The following is a 5,686-nucleotide window of genomic DNA, read 5'->3' on the forward strand; positions in this document are numbered from 1 at the left end:
ACTGCAGAGATCTACAGCTGAGGTGGGAGACTCTGTCTATAGGACAACAATCAGTCGTATATTGCACAAGTCTGGCCTTTATGGAAGAGTGGCAAGAAGAAAGCCATTTCTTAAAGATATCCATAAAAAGTGTTGTTTAAAGTTTGCCACAAGCCACCTGGGAGACACACCAAACATGTGGAAGAAGGTGCTCTGGTCAGATGAAACCAAAATTGAACTTTTTGGCAACAATGCAAAACGTTATGTTTGGCGTAAAAGCAACACAGCTCATCACCCTGAACACACCATCCCCACTGTCAAACATGGTGGTGGCAGCATCATGGTTTGGGCCTGCTTTTCTTCAGCAGGGACAGGGAAGATGGTTAAAATTGATGGGAAGATGGATGGAGCCAAATACAGGACCATTCTGGAAGAAAACCTGATGGAGTCTGCAAAAGACCTGAGACTGGGACGGAGATTTGTCTTCCAACAAGACAATGATCCAAAACATAAAGCAAAATCTACAATGGAATGGTTCAAAAATAAACATATCCAGGTGTTAGAATGGCCAAGTCAAAGTCCAGACCTGAATCTAATCGAGAATCTGTGGAAAGATCTGAAAACTGCTGTTCACAAATGCTCTCCATCCAACCTCACTGAGCTCGAGCTGTTTTGCAAGGAGGAATGGTAAAAAATTTCAGTCTCTCGATGTGCAAAACTGATAGAGACATACCCCAAGCGACTTACAGCTGTAATCGCAGCAAAAGGTGGCGCTACAAAGTATTAACTTAAGGGGGCTGAATAATTTTGCACGCCCAATTTTTCAGTTTTTGATTTGTTAAAAAAGTTTGAAATATCCAATAAATGTCGTTCCACTTCATGATTGTGTCCCACTTGTTGTTGATTCTTCACAAAAAAATACAGTTTTATATCTTTATGTTTGAAGCCTGAAATGTGGCAAAAGTTCGCAAAGTTCAAGGGGGCCGAATACTTTCGCAAGGCACTGTATATACGTTTCCATGGCAGAACCAGTATAAAGTCTGACACTGTTTTTATATACGTTTCCATGGCAGCACCAGTATAAAGTCTGACATTGTTTTTATATACGTTTCCATGGCAGCACCAGTATAAATTCTGACATTGTTTTTATATACGTTTCCATGGCAGCACCAGTATAAAGTCTAACACTGTTTTTATATACGTTTCCATGGCAGCACCAGTATAAAGTCTGACATTGTTTTTATATACGTTTCCATGGCAGCACCAGTATAAAGTCTGACACTGTTTTTATGTACGTTTCCATGGCAGCGCCGTAAAGTCTGACTGGTTTTATTTCTCTCCAGTTCTGAATGGGTGTATGTCTTTCTGTTTATCCCAAATGGCACCCCATTCCCTACGTACAGAGTGCACTGCTTTTGACCAGGGCCTTATGGGTAGTGCACTATGTAGTAAATAGTGTGTAATATGGGACTCCCCCCCTCCAGTCACTGAGGTGTTGGAGAACAGATGGTCTTTTCTTACAGATATCTTCCCTCCAGCAGCACGTCAGCTATCTACCGTCTCTCTCTCATCTGAAATCTACACCCATTGGCACCATACACCCATTGATACCATACACCCATTTGCACCATACACCCATTGACACCATACACCCATTGACACCATACACCCATTGACACCATACACCCATTGACACCATACACCCATTGACACCATACACCCATTGGCACCATACACCCATTGGCACCATATACCCATTAAACACCCATTGGCACCATACACCCATTGATTTACCATACACCCATTTGTCACCATACACCCATTGACACCATACACCCATTGACACCATACACCCATTGACACCATACACCCATTGACACCATACACCCATTGACACCATACACCCATTGACACCATACACCCATTGACACCATACACCCATTGGCACCATACACCCATTGACACATACACCCATTGGCACCATACACCCATTGACACCATACACCCATTGACACCATACACCCATTGACACCATATACCCATTAACACCATACACTTATTGACACCATACATATTTTAAAACATTTATACATACCCCATTTACCAACCAACACCAGAGTAAGCCATTTATTCAGAGCGTGTCTATGCAAGTTTATTGAGAGGCGGTAGCCGTCGTACACCTTCCCACCCCCATTCCCACTCCATGCCATAGCCCACCTGTGAATATGAGATGTGGTTTACCTGCAGCTGAGAGAAGCCCACCAGAGGACCAGCAGAGGACCAGGAGAGGACCAGGAGAGGACCGGCAGAGGACCAGGAGAGGACCAGGAGAGGACCAGGAGAGGACAACCAGAGGACCACCAGAGGACCACCAGAGGACCACCAGAGGACCGGCAGAGGACCGGCAGAGGTCCAGGAGAGGACCAGGAGAGGACCAGGAGAGGACAACCAGAGGACCACCAGAGGACCACCAGAGGACCAGGAGAGGACCACCAGAGGACCAGGAGAGGACCAGCAGAGGTCCAGGAGAGGACAACCAGAGGACCACCAGAGGACCAGGAGAGGACCAGCAGAGGACCAGTAGAGGACCACAGAGGACCAGGAGATGACCATCAGAGGACCAGGAGAGGACCATCAGAGGGCCACCAGAGGACCAGGAGAGGACCACCAGAGGACCAGGAGAGGACCACCAGAGGACCAGAGGACCAGAGGACCAGGAGAGGACCAGGAGGACCACCAGAGGACCAGGAGAGGACCACAGAGGACCAGGAGATGACCATCAGAGGACCAGGAGAGGACCATCAGAGGGCCACCAGAGGACCAGGAGAGGACCACCAGAGGACCAGGAGAGGACCACCAGAGGACCAGGAGAGGACCAGGAGAGGACCAGGAGAGGACCAGGAGAGGACCACCAGAGGACCAGGAGAGGACCACCAGAGGACCACCAGAGGACCAGGAGAGGACCAGGAGAGGACCAGGAGAGGACCAGCAGAGGACCACCAGAGGACCAGGAGAGGACCAGCAGCAGCAGATGCGTGTTGTAATTGGCTAGAACAGCACAGCGGGAAGACAACAACTCCAGGACCTGGATCTGTCCATCAGAACCACATAGAGCAGAACCCTAAGAGTACACAGCCTAGCTACCAGGTTAACAATCAGGTCTACCCAGACTAGCTACCAGGCTAACACTCAGGTCTACACAGACTAGCTACCAGGCTAACACAGACCTACACAGCCTAGCTACCAGGCAAACACAGGTCTACACAGCCTAGCTACCAGGCTAACAATCAGGTCTACCCAGCCTAGCTACCAGGCTAACACTCAGGTCTACACAGACTAGCTACCAGGCTAACACAGACCTACACAGCCTAGCTACCAGGCAAACACAGGTCTACACAGACTAGCTACCAGGCTAACACTCAGGTCTACACAGCCTAGCTACCAGGCAAACACAGGCCTACACAGACTAGCTACCAGGCTAACACTCAGGTCTACACAGACTAGCTACCAGGCTAACACAGGCCTACATAGCCTAGCTACCAGGCTAACACAGACCTACACAGACTAGTTACCAGGCTAACACAGGCCTACACAGACTAGTTACCAGGCTAACACAGACTAGTTACCAGGCTAACACAGGCCTACACAGACTAGTTACCAGGCTAACACAGACATTCACAGACTAGATACCAGGCTAACACTCGGGTCTACCCAGACTGGCTACCAGGTCTACGCATACTAGCTACCGGGTTAACACAGCTCTACACAGCCTAGCTACCAGGCTAACACAGACTAGCTACTAGGCTAACACAGACCTACACAGACTAGTTACCAGGCTAACACAGGCCTACACAGACTAGTTACCAGGCTAACACAGGCCTAGACAGACTAGCTACCAGGCTAACACTCACGCCTATACAGACTAGCTACCAGGCTAACACACATACCTACACAGACTAGCTACCAGGCTAACACTCAGGTCTACACAGACTAGCTACCAGGCTAACACAGGCCTACATAGCCTAGCTACCAGGCTAACACAGACCTACACAGACTAGTTACCAGGCTAACACAGGCCTACACAGACTAGTTACCAGGCTAACACAGGCCTACACAGACTAGTTACCAGGCTAACACAAGCCTACCCAGCCTAGCTACCATGCTAACACAGACCTACCCAGCTTAGCTACCAGGCTAACACAGACCTACCCAGCCTAGCTACCAGGCTAACACAGACCTACCCAGCCTAGCTACCAGGCTAACCCTCAGGTCTACACAGTCCAGCTACCAGGCTAACACAGACCTACCCAGCTTAGCTACCAGGCTAACACAGACCTACCCAGCCTAGCTACCAGGCTAACAGTCAGGTCTACACAGCCTAGCTACCAGGCTAACAGTCAGGTCAACACAGCCTAGCTACCAGGCTAACACAGGCCAACAGAGTCCATCCACAAACTACAGTGGCAAGAAAAACTATGTGAACCCTTTGGAATTACCTGGATTTCTGCATAAAAATTGGTCATAAAATTGGATCTGATCTTCATCTAAGTTACAACAACAGACAAACACAGTCTGCTTATTAAACTAATAACACACACATTATTGTATTGTTCTTGTCTATATTGAATACTTCATTTAAACATTCACGGTGTAGGTTGGAAAAAGTATGTGAACCCCTAGGCTAATGACTTCTCCAAAAGCTAATTGGAGTCAGCTAACATGGAGTACAATCATTGAGACTAGGTTGGAGATGTTGGTTAGAGCGGCCCTGCCCTATAAAAAAAAACACACAAAATGTGAGTTTTCTATTCACAAGAAGCATTGCATGATGTGAACCATGCCTCGAACAAAAGAGATCTCAGAAGACCCAAGATTAAGAATGATTGACTTGCATAAAGCTGGACAGGGTTACAAACACATATCTAAAAGCCTTGATGTTCATCAGTCCACGGGAAGACAAATTGTCTATAAATGAAGAAAGTTCAGCACTGTTGCTACTCTCCCTAGGAGTGGCCTTCCTACAAAGATGACTGCAAGAGCACAGCGCAGAATGCTCAATGAGGTTTAGAATAATCCTAGTGTCAGAGCTAAAGACTTACAGAAATCTCTGGAACATACTAACATCTCTGCTGACAAGTCTCCGACACGTAAAACACTAAACAAGAAGGGTGTTCATGGCAGGACACCACGGAAGAAGCCACAGCTGTCCAAAAAAACCATTGCTGCACATCCGAAGTTCGCAAAAGAGCACCTGGATGTTCCACAGCGCTTCTGGAAAAATATTCTGTGAACAGATGAAACTACAGTTGAATTGTTAACAGGAACACACAACACTGTGTGGAGAAAAAAAGGTGCAGCACACCAACATCAAAACCTCATCCCAACTGTGAAGTATGGTGAAGGGAGCATCATGGTTTGGAGCTGCTTTGCTGCCACAGGGCCTGGACAGCTTGCTATCATCAACGGGAAAATGAATTCCCAAGTTTATCAAGACATTTTGCAGGAGAATGTAAGGCTATCTGTCCGCCAATTGAAGCTCAACAGAAGTGGGTGATGCAACAGGACAACGACCCAAAACACAGAAGTAAATCGACAACAGAATGGCTTCAAGAGAAGAAAATACGCCTTCTAGAGTGGCCCAGTCAGAGTCCTGACCTCATCTCGATTTGAGATGCTGTGGCATGACCTCAAGAGAGCAGTTCACACC

The sequence above is a fragment of the Oncorhynchus tshawytscha genome, linkage group LG10 (assembly GCF_018296145.1).
Source record: "Oncorhynchus tshawytscha isolate Ot180627B linkage group LG10, Otsh_v2.0, whole genome shotgun sequence".
Lineage (NCBI taxonomy): Eukaryota > Metazoa > Chordata > Actinopteri > Salmoniformes > Salmonidae > Oncorhynchus > Oncorhynchus tshawytscha.